This window comes from Macrobrachium rosenbergii, chromosome 13, assembly GCF_040412425.1.
Source record: "Macrobrachium rosenbergii isolate ZJJX-2024 chromosome 13, ASM4041242v1, whole genome shotgun sequence".
Lineage (NCBI taxonomy): Eukaryota > Metazoa > Arthropoda > Malacostraca > Decapoda > Palaemonidae > Macrobrachium > Macrobrachium rosenbergii.
Genome location: NC_089753.1, coordinates 46,964,429 through 46,981,928, shown reverse-complemented (window position 1 = coordinate 46,981,928; position 17,500 = coordinate 46,964,429). Strand labels below are relative to the sequence as shown.

Genomic DNA, 17,500 nt, shown 5'->3' with positions numbered 1-17,500 from the left:
TCTGCTTCCTACTATTCCCTAACCATTTTTTAACCTACAAGTGACCGCGTCTCATTTAAGCAACCGTCCACCTCATGAACTAGTAACTTTCCCTTAAATAAACTTCAGCTTAAGAGTACACGAACTTTCTTCTTCCATTCACAGTCCCAGACAGTACATCTCCCTCCCAAATGGCTGTCCGTTCAGCGACAAAAGAACGGCAACACCAGCAAAAGAAACGAACGGGAACCTCATAATGCTGCCGAAGGAAAACAGAAAGTTTCGCATTGAAATTCAAGAAACAGGAGGGTAAATTTTAAGGGACGAAACACAAACAGAACTACTCACGGAAAAGTCTTATATGCCCAAGATTTTCAGGTAAATACGAGACAGTCTTGGTACCTTGAGTTATGCGAAGTCTGAACAAAAAATTACAAATAAGGGGCTTTCACCAGATTCATAAAGAAAAGCACCAGCAATAAAACCGTTCAAATTTCAGTTATAACATAACAATTCTTTATTATAGAAATTTCGTCTTGGTACCTTGATTTAAACGCAGTTGCAAAAAAGTACATATAAAAGAGCTACCATAAAATTTGTAAATAAAAGCGCCAACAATAAAACTATTCCAGGTTCAGTTATAATCAAACAACTTATTACTACATAAATAATGCAATTTAATTTACCAACAAGATCTAGAATCTTGAAAAGCAAGCGCACTCTTTCGGTAACCTCTTTATAAATAATTGTTAGCTATTCAAAGTCTCAACAATGCGAGAAAAATAGTTTCAACTTAATTTTGTGACGAACAACGGACAAAAGTGGTACATTTACTTTCCTTAGTTCCAGTGGTCAATCAATTAAGATTGTAAAGTAAATAAGGAAGGAGGCGAACAAGGGGTGCCCGAAAGAAAGGACCTTTAACACCTAAGACGCAAATCGCGTCATGAAAGAATAGTACACAACAGTAGAGGCCTTCTGAGGTGGATTTGGATGGGCAAGCGTTCACTGAACTCTACGCTTACTATACTTCGCATTTCACTATCGGAGATCCATTACATCCGTGGCAAGCGTTTCTGGGATTATTTAATCAACATTTCTAACATTCGCTGACAGACAAGACTTAAGCCCTATTTGCAGCTCATTAAATTGTTGCAGTTATATTATAGAGAAGAGCAATACCATACTTTTGCTAAAGACTGTATTATAAAATAAAAAACAATTAAAAATAAATAATAACTGTCAAAACAACGACAAAACACACAATTAAAATGTTAGCAACCAATCACTCAAACTACCCTCATCCAGGTAGTAAATTGAAGCCATTCCTAATTTTCAAAATATTCTAATGAAAACAGAAATTAGTTTCTCGTCTCCCATTGACCAACTTCTGAAAAAGCTGCTACATTCGACAGCAAATAAACAACAGTATGTCAAAAGTGGTATGATCTACAAGGTAATCTATCTGTAACTTGCTTGGAATTCCACAAATCCTCTATTTCCCGTGGCTCAGCAATCTGTCACAGAGAAAGGCGGGGAACACATACACAATAATATATCTTCGGACATATATCAAAACCATCAGTGCTAATTTTATAACTATTACATAAAAACACTACTATTTCCCGTAATTAGGTTTTTTTTACAGTTATAAAGAAATGTTTGAATGTCAACCCTATTATGGAAAAGTAAACTAGAAATGACATTTAGGTATTGCGCTCAATGTGACATAAAGTAACATGGTGCTGAACGATATTCTACAGTGACTGTAGAAGAACGAAAATTTAGATTTTTTTTTTCTTTACATCAACTGGAACATGTGCCTTGATACTGCTGAGATGAAAAAACATATTTTGCAATTTATGTCATTCATTAGAAAAGAACATTTTACAGTTTACTTCTAACTTCTATATTCGAATACAGAAGTTTTTTTTTTCCCTGAGCACCGGTACAAGAGGCTACTCCGTTACCAAATACACTTGGAATTGGAATTGCAATATAAAATTTAGGCGAAAGGCCAAGGGCTGGGACCTATATGGTCATTGAGCGCTGATAGTGAAAGTGAAAGCAAAAAGGTTTGAAAGAGGTAACAGGAAGAAAACGCCGCCGTTGCACTATGAAGTTATTGTTAGGAAAGGGTGGAAAGTAAGATGAGAGAGAATATGAACGGAGATAGAGTAAAAGGAACGAAAAGGGTTGCAGCTACAAGCCGAAGGGACGCTGCAAAGAACCTTCAGTAATGCCTACGGTGCACCGTGTGAGTTGCACTGACGAAACTAAACCTTGCCGGAATTTTTTTTTTTTTCTAAGCAGCCTTATAACTGCACTGATGTATCGTAGCTCCAATAATATTTTGCCTTGAATCCTTCCCCTCTGCAGATTCGTCCGTGAAGCCTTTCGCTGACCGCTTTTATAAACGATTTTCTAAAAGAATATTTGCATTGCATAGGATTAAATATATGTTGCGGTCCTCCGACAGAACGCTTAATATCCATTTTATGTTTAGCGCAGATGTGCTTTTGATACGTATCCGCGTCCGAGAGCCGAATTTGCTTGCAGCAGGGAGCAGCGGGTGGGAATACGAGGCCCGAATGCAGATTTAATGTATAACGCGAGAGCGAAACATACCGCGTTCACATGGGATCCGCAGTAACGCTCTTCTAATGTTTGAGGATACGCCGTGAGAAGTCTGAACCGTAAATAATCGAAGTACGTGCTTGTGTCTATGTACGTGTGTGTGTATTATAATTCCTTCGCCTTTCTGTTTATTTACTTATATATTTATCTTTGGTGAGGAACCGCCGGAATCTTAGGCAACGGTACACTGGCGATTAGAATAAACATGACATGAATATAGAACTATACCCTACTGGTTAATATTACTGACATGAACACAAGAAGTGGTATTTGCTTGTGTTTGTGCTTGTATAAATAGGTGCTCATTTTTAGCCAACTTACTACCTTCTAGCCGATGTGTTGAAGTAGTTTTAATATAATATTTATAATGTATTTGTTTTTTATATGAAGACTGTATAAGGCCAATAGCTGAAATAAAGTATTTATTATATTATTATTATTATTATTATTATTATTATTATTATTATTATTATTACTATTATTATTATTATTTAGTAGTAGTAGTAGTAGTAAGATAGCTCACTTAACCATACGGACGATTTTCCTTTAAAAAAAGTAAGGGTGTCATTCTTTATATGAAAGCCTTTCAGATAATAATCAATATTCAAATGTCTAAGAAAAGCTTCCCTAAGCCATATAGTCAGTAGCGTTGACTATCAATTCGCCCCAAAGAATTCGTGACATAAAAAATACAAATTACCCAATGACGAAAACAAACACGTGCTCATACAAATGCAAACCAGCTATGTAACTCGGACCCAAGTTTCGCCGTGATAATGCGGGGCTGATGCGAAATCACACACCACTACATGAATCTCTGATAGGCCCTCGTGTTTCGTGATGTTGACTTGAAAAGACAAAAACAAAACGAAAAAAAAACTTTAAATTGTGGGGGGAAAATGTGACCTCTCTGACCAAAGAATAACACTTTATTTGTGTACGCAAACAGTACTTCATAGAATACTTTCTTTGTGTACTCAGACAGTACTTCATAGATTACTTTCTTTGCGTACGCAGACAGGACTTCATAGAATACTTTCTTTGTGTACGCACACAGTACTTCATAGGACACTTTCTTTGTGTACACAGACAGGACTTCATGGAACATTTTCTCTCTGTACGCAGACAGGACTTCATAGAATACTTTCTTTGTGTACGCAGACAAGACTTCATAGAACTTTTTTTCTGACAGTACCTCAGACATTTTCAGACTTCATAGAATACTTTTTTTGTGTACGCAGACAGTACTTCATAGAACATTTTCTTTGTGTACACACACCGTACTTCATAGAACACTTTCTTTGTGTACGCAGACAGGACTTCATAGAACACTTTCTTTCTGTACGCAGATAGGACTTCATAGAATACTTTCTTTGTGTACGCAGACAGGACTTCATAGAATACTTTCTTTGTGTATGCAGAAAGGACTTCATAGAATACTTTCTTTGCGTATGCAGACAGTACTTCAGAGAACACTTTCTTTGTGTATGCAGACAGTACTTCATAGAATACTTTCTTTGTGTACACAGACAGTACTTCATAGAATACTTTCTTTGTGTACGCAGACAGGACTTCATAGAATACTTTCTTTGTGTATGCAGAAAGGACTTCATAGAATACTTTCTTTGCGTAAACAGTACTTCAGAGAACACTTTCTTTGTGTCGCAAACAGTACTTCATAGAATACTTTCTTTGTGTCAAAAACAGTAGAATACTTTGTGTAGAAACAGTACTTCATTTTTCTTTGTGTACGTAAACAGTACTTCATAGAATACTTCATTTGTGTCGAAAACAGTACTTCACAGAATACTTCGTGTCAAAAACAGTACTTCATAGAATACTTCATTTGTGTACGAAAACAGTACTTCATAGAATACTTTATTTGTATGCAAAAACAGTACTTCATAGAATACTTTTGAGTCAAAACAGTGCTTCATAGAATACTTTATTTGTGCAGCCAGACAGTACTTCATAGAGACTTCATTTGTCTCGTAAACAGTACTTCATAGAATACTTCATTTGTGTAGCCTTTGTGTATTTATTTGTCAAACAGTAGTTTCATAGAATAGTTTATTTGTGTATGCAAACAGAACTTCATAGAACACTTCATTTGTGTACGAAACCAGTACTTCATAGAATACTTCATTTGTGTAGGCAGACAGTACTTCATAGAATAGTTTGTGTACGCAAACAGTAATTCATAGAATACTTTGTGTATGCAAACAGTACTTCACAGAATACTTTTTGTGTACGCAAACAGTACTTCATAGAATACTTCATTTGTGTCGAAAACAGTACTTCATAGAATACTTCATTTGTGTAGGCAGACAGTACTTCATAGAATAGTTTATTTGTGTACGCAAACAGTCCTTCATAGAATACTTCATTTGTATCGAAAACAGTACTTCATAGAATACTTCATTTGTGTCGAACACAGTACTTCATAGAATCCTTTCTTTGTGTACGCAGACAGTACTCCATACAATACTTTCTTCGTGTACACACACAGTACTTCATAAAATACTTTACTTGTGTATGCAAACAGTACTTCATAGAACAGTTCATTTGTGTACGAAAACAGTACTTCATAGAATACTTCATTTGTGTCGAAAACAGTACTTCATAGAATACTTTCTTTGTGTATGTAGACGGTACTTCATAGAATACTTTCTCTGTGTATGTAGACGGTACTTCATAGAATACTTTCTATGTGTACTCAAACAGTACTTCACAGAATAAATTATTTGTGTACTCAAACAGTACTACATAGAATACTTCATTTGTGTACGAAAACAGTACTTCATAGATACTTCATTTGTGTAGGGAGACAGTACTTCATAGAATAGTTTATTTATGTACGCAAACAGTACTTCATAGAATACTTTGATTATGCAAACAGTACTTCATAGAATAGTTTATTTGTGTACGCAAATAGTACTTCATAGAATACTTCATTTGTGTACGAAAACAGTATTTCACAGAATACTTCATTTGTGTCGAAAACAGTACTTCATAGAATACTTCATTTGTGTAGGTAGATAGTACTTCATAGAATATTTTATTTGTGTACGGAAACATTACTTCATAGAATACTTTGTTTGTGTCCGCAAACAGTACTTCACATAATACTTTATTTGTGTACATAAACAGTACTTCACAGAATACTTTATTTGTGTATGCAAACAGCACTTCATAGAATACTTTGTGTACGCAAACAGTACTTCATAGAATACTTTATTTGTGTACGCAAACAGGATGCAACACAAATGAATTTCAGCACAGGATGCAACACAAATGAATTTTTTATACTCTGAAATTATCGAAAATAACCTCAATCTATTAATCTATCCTATAGTTCTTCCAACTACCAGACATCTAAAAGTTTTGGTCTTTGTGCTCAAATGTTAATATACTGTTATTTCTGGTTTAATAAAAAACCTGATAACCTTAAGATAATGGGTTTAAAATTTAAATATTCAAATATAATTAAATAAAGACTAAGAGCTAATAATGTGTTTCATATAAACTGAGGCTCAAATTAGTCCTTTGGGAAAGACTATAGCTGTGTCTTATCAGAGTTTGTGGATTGGTGTTTCTCGATCAAGAATGATTACAAGAAATAATTTGAAGATGAAAAGTCTTCCTTAATCAAGGGATGATGATATTAGTGCCCTTAAGTTATGTAGTTGAATTAACTGAATGAGAGGTGTTAGATTTACACTCGAAGACAAGACGGCTAGCTGCAGCCAAAAATGACAAGAATCCCTTTTTTATTAAATGGAGCTATAAAGTTATTTTTTCTGTTCAGTTCAAAGGAAGATGAAGAGTCTTACTGGCATCATCAAAAGGCATTGAAAAAGAAGAAGTACGTATAAGCATAAGAAGAGAAGGAGATTGCCTCTCCGATGACTCCAAAGGTGAGAATATCAAAGGGGGAGAAGTATTTGCCCGCGTCAAGTCTACGAATGAAAACTGAGAAATAAAGTTGCTCTGATCTAACCCACATAAAGATAAATGTCTTATTTACTCAAGATGATGGTGTGGGTAGTTAGGTTCTTAATATAAGCACGATTTAGAGAATGCTGAGAAGTGTCTCTCTGAGTCAAGTTAAAGAATGTGAGCTAATGCGTACTGACTTAAGTAGGAATGTCAGAAGGATAGGGGATAAGAGGACAAGGTCATTTTACATCAGTCGATTGTAATCTGAGAATAACTTACTCTTCCATGTGCGAGAGGATGAGCAGGTATCATCTTAAGCTAGACTTTAGAAACAATACAAAGTACATTAATTGGATGGTAACAGAAGTAACAACTATACTAATACTAATAAAGATGTCAATATTAATAAAAACTTATATAACATGGCTTGCTAATTTGTCCTGTAAGCACTAAATTCATTCGGGTAACGGTGGCCCAAGCTCTAAATATTCCCGTAAGATTTTATGAGCTCCCGAGTTTAAGAACTAAAACTTTATAATATTAATAAAAACTTATATAATATGGTTTGCTATTTAGCCCAGTCAGCACGAAATTCATTCAGGCAAAAGTTGTCCAAGCTATAAATATCCCTGTAAAATTTTATGAGCTCCTGAGCTTAGAAATATAAATTTTGATATCTTACGAGAGAAACACAAAACTCATCTCGGTGTTTTGGAAACCAAGCAGAGGAGAGATTGTCGTCTATTCATATCAACAGTCTCTATGTGCTATATAAGTAATTCCTCCAATACTCGTGACTATCCGTTCTTCCTGAAACAAAATACATCACTATCCTATTAAGCTAATTCACTCGAACAATCAAGCAATGAACAAATCACGAACACAAATGAATGCATAGCCATTCACCCAGCTAAAATTCAAATAAATACAATAGAAGCATTCAAAATCATGACCATATGAAAAGCCAGACAGTCAATCTTTACAACAATAAAACGAAAACACAACACTGCCTATTTCTAGAATTAACAAACGGAAAACGCCAAAAGAAAACTCCCAATCAGGATTTGCTTTCGAAACACAAAAGGCGCCACAAACGTATTAGCTTTTTATCCTTTATAAAGGGATCGTAGGACTTCCATTAATCAACGAAACAATGGGTTCGGCTAAACTGCCAACAAAAGGATTTGACGTCAAGATCAAGGAAATGCAACTCAGATCCTGCAAGAGTACATCATAAAATACATGAAGTTTGAGATGCTAATTTCCTTCAAGACATAGTGTAGTAAATTTTAATATGAAACCTTAAGTCATAGTGCAATAAATTTTTATATGAAACCTTAAGTCATAGTGTAGTAAATTTTAATATGAAAGTCGCAGTGTAGTAAATTTTAATATGTAACCTTCAATTCATAAATTTTATTAAGAAACCTTAAGTCATAGTGCAGTAAATTTTAATATGAAACCTTAAGTCATAGTGTAGTAAATTTTAATATGAAACCTTAGTCATAGTGTAGTAAATTTTAATATGTAACCTTCAAGTCATAAATTTTAATATGAAACCTTAAGTCATAGTGCAGTAAATATTAATATGAAACCTTAAGTCATAGAGTAGTAAATTTTAGTATGAAAGCTTAAAGTCATAGTGTAGTAAATTTTAATATGTAATCTTCAAGTCACAAATTTTAATAAGAAACCTTAAGTCATAGTGTAGTAAATTTTAATATATAACCTTAAAGTCACAGTGTAATAAATTTTAATATATAACCTTCAAGACATACTATAGTAAATTTTAGTATGTAACATTAAAGTCATAAGTTAAGTATAGAGCAGTAAATTTTAATACTGTCACGATGTGTACCAAGTACCTGATTATAACTCAGTCATTCACAAAATCCAAAAATTTACCTCACTTCAGCCAGATACCTGAACTCTCATAACAATAAAATTACGGCTGAGCACACTAAAGGTAACAGTGATCCCTTTAAAACTTACTTATCACTTGAAAAATCAGTCTAAGTTTATCAAGATATGTGTGAGGTATTAAATATACTAGAGGAAAAGGGCATCACTCCATCAAACAACTATAATTGTTTCCCTCCGTAAAACTAAAGGGAACAAAAAATGTTTATCACTTTGCCTTATGCACACACAATTAATCCTACTCACTGGTGGTCAACAAATGAAACACTGTGTTTAAGAACTTTAAATATAAAAATTTATTTTTAACTTCAAAATTTATCATTAGAATTCACAATCTGAAAAATTTACCATTACTGGAAAACAACACAAGATTTAATTAATTCTTAAAAAAGATTAATTCACAAAACTTTAATTTAACAAGAAATGACGTTAAGTAAACAAAATTTACACTATTAAGAATTACTCAAGATTTGGAAAAGAAATCTTAACAAATGAAAATCAAATCAAGTGTGCAATGTTAAAGTATCAAAAATATGTAAACTACTAAGTAAATAAATCATAAATCACCAACACAAAAATTGGGCAAAAATTAAGATATTGCAAACACAAGAACACACAAAAAGTGGAAAACAAGAACACACAAAAAAATGCACAAAAGATTTATCAACAATAATTTCACTATGTTAAAGTCTCCCTAATATTTCTTATTATACCATGGTAATAATAAGTAAAAATCTACTTTACCTTATACACACTTGTAACACTTTTGTAAGATCCCTTGCTGCAGCAAAAAACACTTTTTATATGGCGCCTACAAAATTAAAGTTTCACAAAACTCAGATCTTAAAAGTTATATATTGCCAGTGACCACAATATTTATGTTATAAATTTTACTCTCTTTTGAAGGAAGAGAGAGAGAGAGAGAGAGAGAGAGAGAGAGAGAGAGAGACCAACCAAGTAACTCCTACAAGGTCTCTTACAACAATGAAAGCCTCCCACATTCTACTATGAGAAGTAACCTATGTTGCCACTACGACATTTTTGGAAAACGCACAGGGAATTTTCCTTAGAGAGGAAAAAAAAACAAGGGAATTCTCCCCTGGGGAGGGATTTTTCCCCTGGGTCAAAGAGGGCTCTTTAGCCTGTCATTACATATCTGTTTGTTTGAAAGGGGATTTCCTGACTTAACACTTGTTCAAACAACAGGCTACCAGTGTTATCTAAACCTGTTATACCATATCTCTTTTAATGACAGCTTAATAGGGTAAGGCACGATCCTTCGAAAAAGAGGGGTTTACCCTGGTTGAACACCTGACACCTGGGTAAACATCAGCCTACCTGCTGTGTAAACATGATCCTAATAGTAAAATGTATCTTAATTCTACCATTACTCTTTTAAGATCTGAGATTTGATATTTCAACACTCACAACACATGACAAATACAATAGAAAACATATTAAATTTGCAAAAAATATACATATTTCAAGGCTATATCATTGTAATATGTAGCCTTAAATTCATAGAGTAGTAGATTTTATTATGTAGCCTTAAAGTCATAGTGTCGTAAATTTTAATATGCAGCCTTAAAGTCATACTGCATACTATAGTAAATCTTAATATGTATAATAATATAATAATACACATTAAGTACCATGCATAATATTAAATGTATCATTTCAATCTTAAGTATTGCATCAGTTTCTTTAACATCTCAGACAATAGACACATGAAAGTAATCAACAAATGGTATCTGGCAACTATTCACCTGGCAGCACAGGCACATGATGTTACTTGGTTATGGGTTGCCTAGAGCAAGAGCCTTTAGTCTAAAACAAAGAACCGAGTCACTCACTAATGTATATTACGGCAGCCGAACTAAATAACATTGTTTAAAGGAAATTAAAATTATCATAGTTCTTTCGCATGTTTCTTCTTTCAGAATTGTGATATTAAGTTTTTGTTGTGACTCGGTCCCCATTTTTTTTGGTCTGAAGAGCGTTTTATTTTAGCACTCAAAATTGTAGGCCTATATGTTTTGTGTATACAGCGTTAAAAACAAAACTATTTATTATATTTTGTGTATTTACCAAAATTAAGATATAAAAAAATGTTGGGCTAGGCCTAATGATCTTTGTCTGGTCTGAAAGGCGGGGAATCCTATAATATGCAGTATGTTTTGTTTATAAGTATTGTGTGGTATCAGATTTTCATAAGTAATAATGTGTTCTTTTACAGCCGTTATGCAAATATATAATTGATCATTTCAGTGTTGAATGGCCTCCTCGAATTGTCCATTTGACCTAATTCTGAAACCGTAGATTGAGGACTTAATTAGTAACTCCTTGAGAGAAAAATGTTTATACTCTACATAATGAGGTAAAACAGAAAAACAAAAATAATCTTGTTCTGTACATTATTAATATCCATAATGGGTGGTAGATAATACTGATAGTGAGCAAGAGGTTGAAACGTAACAAGGGTTTAAAAGATTTAATTTAGTAGAATAATATCAACTAATAAAAGTTCAATAAATGCTTTAGAATATAACTAAAGAACAACAACATCTAAAGATAAGTCAATATAATCTGTCGAGCACATTTAAAGAAAAACAACAGGAAATTATGTTAATCTCATATGACTACCATTAAACCATTCATTTGTAAAAAAAAAAAAAAAACAATTTCCTTCTCTAGTATATCTGAATACACCTTCACATTTGTAAAAAATTTTTGTTTCAATCCGACATTTTTGATGGTATTAAAAAGAAACTTGGCATATGTAAGGATTTAGAAGTTATCGTGCATCAAAACGGGTTTACTAAACATTCAACGATGCAGGCGTGCCAACCGAACCTCATACCGCAGTGAATTTCACCATCCTTCAGTGAAGCGAACTGTATTCAGTTTAAGAAAAGAAGCTTCAAATTATATAATATTTCTGATAAGTATATCTGATTTACTAACTTAAAATAACGTTTTTTCTGTTAACAGAAAGATCTTTAAACAGATAATAATCTGATAACATTAGATAAGCCAAACTCCACTCACTTATGTATTATTTGCGTAAAATAACAGCCCTTTATACAGATGATACTCTGTCGACACGGTTGGTAGGACTGTTCATATCTAAACATGATGAAATATTTCATAATGATTCGGACAAAATATTTGAAAACCGGCATAAAACAAGTTTTTTCCTTGCAATTTTATTTTTAGCTTGTGATAATTGATTCCAATTTTCATATTATAAAAAAAAGATTTTCACAAAACTAACTGTACGGAAAACAAAAAAGAAAAACGATCCGACCGATATATTTCATAAAGTGATGCAATATACATGAGCGCAACTGTACCTCTAAACTATAAAGCAATAAGTTCTAATATTTGTAATCTAATAATACACACTAAATAACATATATATTATTTACTTATTAATATGTACATTTATTTTGCTTTCCTAAAAATTGATCTCTTCTTTCTGTATTTTCTATTGTCTGCACACATACGTACTTCTATATTTCTATTCTTTTTGTACTTCCTATTACCTTCTGTTACTTCTTTCAAATCAACACCACATTATTTGGAAGCTCGAATTTCAAGTCAATGAACCCTGTGGTGGGCTTGTTCCATAGGAAAAGGGTTCATCTTCTGAATAATAATAATAATAACAATAATAATAATAATAATAATAATAATAATAATAATTTATCTGATGTAATAATATATAAAAAGCAAATTCCTATCTGTTGTTCCTAATATATAAAAAGTAATTCCTTAGGGATCAAGTTCTGAATAATAATAATAATAATAATAATAATAATAATAATAATAATAATAATAATAATAATAATAATAATAATAATAATAATATCTGATGTAATAATATACGAGTATATCATGAGTAAATTCCTTGAGAAGCGAGAATTCCTCTCTCACTGAATAACATAGTCTTCCAATAATTATCATTCCGAGTCTTAAAAATTAACATACGACGTCGTACCTCCGAAAACAATATTCGCCACGACATTAGAGACTACCGGGTGACGGAAGAGGGTGCAGTTAACCAAAGCTCACGCCGGCTGAAGCACAAGCCGTCGTGGTGGTACATTTACGAATACGGATACTGCACAGCGCGTGCTGCCGGAATAACTCGATATACCATTAATCAAGTGTTATGAACTATACCGGGTTATTGAAAAATTCTGAGTTCCTTGACGACGTTCATAAGATCTCTTGAGTTGTGCTGCAGTTCAATAGATAATTCTTCTCTATTTAATATTTTAAATGCATGTTATACTGTATACTTATAGAGGAGTACACAGAACGTAAAATACACCCTCACAAACTTGACTTGAATTCTCCTTACATCAGAATACAATCACTGGCCTGGGAAGGTTATCAGTAGTTAACAAAATCACAGAAAGAGAGAACGGCGATTACATACTGATTTTTGTAACAAAAGCTTTACACACACACACACACACACACACACAGAGAGAGAGAGAGAGAGAGAGAGAGAGAGAGAGAGAGAGAGAGAGAGAGAGAGAGAGAGAGAGAGAGAGAATGACGATTACATGCTGACTTATTGTAAACAAAAGCTTTACAGACAGAAAGGATAAGAGAGAGAGAGAGTTAGACTCATACTCAAGGTATTGTGTGTGTGTGTGTGTGTGTGTGTGAGAGAGAGAGAGAGAGAGAGAGAGAGAGAGAGAGAGAGAGAGAGAGAGAGAGAGAGACTTATGCTCAAGGTATTGTGTGTGTGTGTGTGTGTGTGTGTGTGTGTGTGTGTGTGTGTGTGTGTGTGTGAGAGAGAGAGAGAGAGAGAGAGAGAGAGAGAGAGGAAAAGAAAGGATACTCATACTCAAGGTACTGAGAGAGAGAGAGAGAGAGAGAGAGAGAGAGAGAGAGAGAGAGAGAGAGAGAGAGAGAGAGAGACGATTGCATACCGATTTTTGTAAACACAAGCTTCGCAGCCAAAAGAAAAAACATACCGAGCAGAAACACTGAGAAAAACCCAGGACATGAAACATAGCGTAACACCTAATCTCTTATTCTGTTTCAGCCGCAAATCCTAAGCTAACCAAAATCACCGCAGGAGTGGGTTTTCTTTCCCCAACACCCCTCCCCTCCCCCCGCCCCTTTCCCTTCTGCTAAATCTCACTTTTCATCCACGTGTTCCTGGAGATTTCTGATACGCCCTTCAAACAGAATTATTCACATTAGAATCACTTTGTGTTACGGCTCCTCTGAGGAAGTAAATAATATGTCAGACACACACACACACACACACACACACACACACACTCGGCAATCGGAGAGAGGCCATGCATTTTTAAAGGGAAGCCGCCAAGTAATTCCCTAAAATTGCGAGAATTGTTATACAGGAAGGTGGAAACGACACTGTAATGTAGCTACAACTGTATATCTATCTATCTATCTATCTATAATCTATATATATATATATATATATATATATATATATATATATATATATATATATATATATATATATATATATATATATATATATATATATATATATTTTATATATATCTGTAACCTACACAATAGCAATCTTACACTCATTTGATTTTCCTTCAGTTCATTCTAAATAACAACTCCTTTTCCTAGAAAAGTTTTCCTTCGTGCAATGTACAGAATCTTATGACCTTCTGTGATGAAAACCCGATCATAACTGATTAGCAGTATTGAATATCTGATCACAGCTGCTCATCAATTGATTTCTATTTTCAGCTTTTATGACACCAAGGAAAAACTGGTGACAGATTAAAGCTATTTTTAAATTACATTCCATGTCACTGTAGGAACAGATTTCAGAAGATATGACAGCATAATCGTGGTTACATCAAAATAACTCCGTTTCCTGTGATATCTCTTGTGGAAATGACTTCTAGTTTTAAATTACATTGTAAAACAATATCAAAGTATGCGAAATTTTAAGGTTTAACATCACTGTCATCAATTAAATCCCCTTCTATGAGAGAGAGAGAGAGAGAGAGAGAGAGAGAGAGAGAGAGAGAGAGAGAGAGAGAGAGAGGAGGGGGATGACTCAAATACCCAAGTAAAACAGGAAACAATTGCAAAATCAATCACCTCACAGGCAGAACATTGCAACTATCCAGAATTGTGCGAGGCAACGGTCGAGTTGCAAGCTTTTATTCTAGGGGTCGTGGTGAAAGAACTTAATGCACCCGCTGACATTTATTTCTTATTGAGGAAATCGCCTACAACTTCTGTCGATGTGGAGATCAATGACCTTGACAAAAAGATCAAGGCTCCACTCACGTCAATATAACTCTCCTATCAATACGAGGAAATGACTGCAATAAATACCTACGTAGGGTAGTGACTTTAAATTAATCGACTTCTTGCCACTAACCAATAACAAATGATCCTCAACAGGTATTCAGTAACAGAGATAATACAGGGAGGGCTCTCTCTGTCTCTTTCTCTCTCCTATCTACAATCTTCGACTGACCACCAGGTATATAATTCATGGCTTAGGTCAACAGAAACCCAGTAATTTAAAAGCATAAAACTATTTTTTCCTCGCCAGGTATCCATACCTCCACTACACAACAAGTGAGAGAGAGAGAGAGAGAGAGAGAGAGAGAGAGAGAGAGAGAGAGAGAGAGAGAGAGAGAGAGAGAGAGTAACTTAAGTCCGAAAGCTGTAAGTCTTTTAATAAATCTCATTTATAGAAAGCAGAATGACTGTTTAATGCAACAGTCCTTGCAAAATTATGATAAAAGAAACAGCCATACGAACTAAACTCACAACATAAAAAAAAATATTGTCAAATAAACGCCAGTACACATTGAAAGATAAGTCCCCTTGATCGTATTAAAGATTCCGAATTCCTTTAAGACCGGGGAACACTCAGGCTAGAATCATTTATGAATATCAAAGGACGTGTCGTAATTACGTTGCGTTAAATAACCGTGCTGCGTAATGCGTGTATTGAATTATGAGGTTATAATCTACAGGAAATTACAACACTGTTACAAGTAAATTCCATAGGTGGACATTTCCCGGAAATGAGGAATAAATAACATTCTCTTTCATAACCAAATAACAAATAACAACCTAGCGGGGGTTATGTTCTGGGTCTGCTACCAAAAATGTGAGCATATTAACAACCAGCAGTTACGGATAGTGAAACTATTAACTACTTCCTTGAAAACAAATAATCATATCACTTTTCAAATTCAGTACGTGCAGCCATAATGTAATTATAGGCGAGAGTTCGTTTTGTGAAATACTTCCGCGTTCTCCTTTCCAGGAATTGTCTGCTGGCATGCGATTAGCTACCTACTATTATTTCCCCTTTTCTATTTTGACTCTATCTATCAATCAGTATATCTAATCCACTCATCTTCCATGTTTATAGAGCATATAAAAATTACTTTCATTCCTAATTATGACATTAATTTTACAGGGAAAAATAAAGACCTCACTTGTCAGATATTTACTTTTGTAAAGCATATATCCGTAAAAACGGAATTTGGCACAAAATCTTTTGCAAAGATAATAGAGATTTATTATACAATAAAAAATACATATGAGCTCTTATAATCCTCTCTTTATTATACACAAAAATTATTTTTACATAACATACTAAACCAGGAAGTACATATATTTAATACCAGAAGAAAGCCGTCATAAGTCCTCTCTCTCTCTCTCTCTCTCTCTCTCTCTCTCTCTCATTTAGTCTGTAAGCATTTTGCTAACGTTTCCACAAGATAGTGTGGAGGCTGTTCGTTATAATATAAATTACCTCCCCATACTAAGAACTCCAGATATTTATATCAATAAACTTAAACTGATTCTTCTAACTGTTTTTTACGTTTCGTCAATCTTTACTTTTCCCCAGGTCAATTAAAACATGGTAAAGAAAGCATCTTTCAAAAAGCCTCTCGACACAGGCAAAAAACACGAATTCCAACATTCACAAATCCACTTTGCATAAAACCTTGTCCAAAAATACGGACTGAAAAAAAAAAACACTCTCTCTTTGGAAGAATCTATAGCAACCCGATTGTGAAAAAAATCTACTATGATCTGAACGTGAGAAAAATCAGAGAAAAATCAATTAACATCTCTTTCAAGCCTTTACGAATAATATTTCCCCTCTTAATTAGATATCGGAAGACGAAGAAAAACTCGCCCAGTACGATGGCTGAAATGCATTCATGAAAGAACTTCTTTCATATCGTCTGAATGAGGCTGATTTCCGGTGTTAATTAAAATGAATGACAGCGACTGAAATTCGAGGACTCTTCTTTGACGAAGAAGGTACTTTCCGAGAGAGAGAGAGAGAGAGAGAGAGAGAGAGAGAGAGAGAGAGAGAGAGAGAGAGAGAGAGAGAGAGAGAGAGAGGGGTTTATTCCGGTAACATAATGAAAACGGCGAATTGAATTGTGACCATGAAAACCTGAAGAACTTTCAGAAATGATAAAAATAATAGGTATAAAAATATATACATACAAATATATATATATATATATATATATATATATATATATATATATATATATATATATATATATATATATATATATATATATATATATATATATATATATATATATATATATATATATATAATTACATTATGGCTGCACGTACTGAATTTGAAAAGTGATTATTTGTTTTCAAGGAAATAGTTAATAGTTTGACTATCAGTGTGTATATATGTATATATATATATATATATATATATATATATATATATATATATATATATATATATATATATATATATATATAATTTATATATATATATATATATATATATATATATATATATATATATATATATATATATATATATATATTTACAATACATACATATATATATATATATATATATATATATATATATATATATATATATATATATATATATACATACTGTATATATTTATATGTAAGTTTGGCTTCTATAGAATCCAAACCACTCGACAGACCCATACAAAATTTTGCACACGGCCTCTACGTCACC

General features: G+C 33.4%; 1 long non-coding RNA gene across 1 annotated transcript in view; it reads right to left on the bottom strand.

Annotated features, from left to right (window-relative positions):
• Positions 1-17,500, bottom strand: part of LOC136845273 (uncharacterized) — a 1,150,073-nt gene that overhangs the window by 845,879 nt on the left and 286,694 nt on the right. The window contains exon 2 of the long non-coding RNA XR_010855131.1: positions 382-398. This is a non-coding gene — a long non-coding RNA (uncharacterized lncRNA). The remainder of the gene's footprint in view (positions 1-381; positions 399-17,500) is intronic.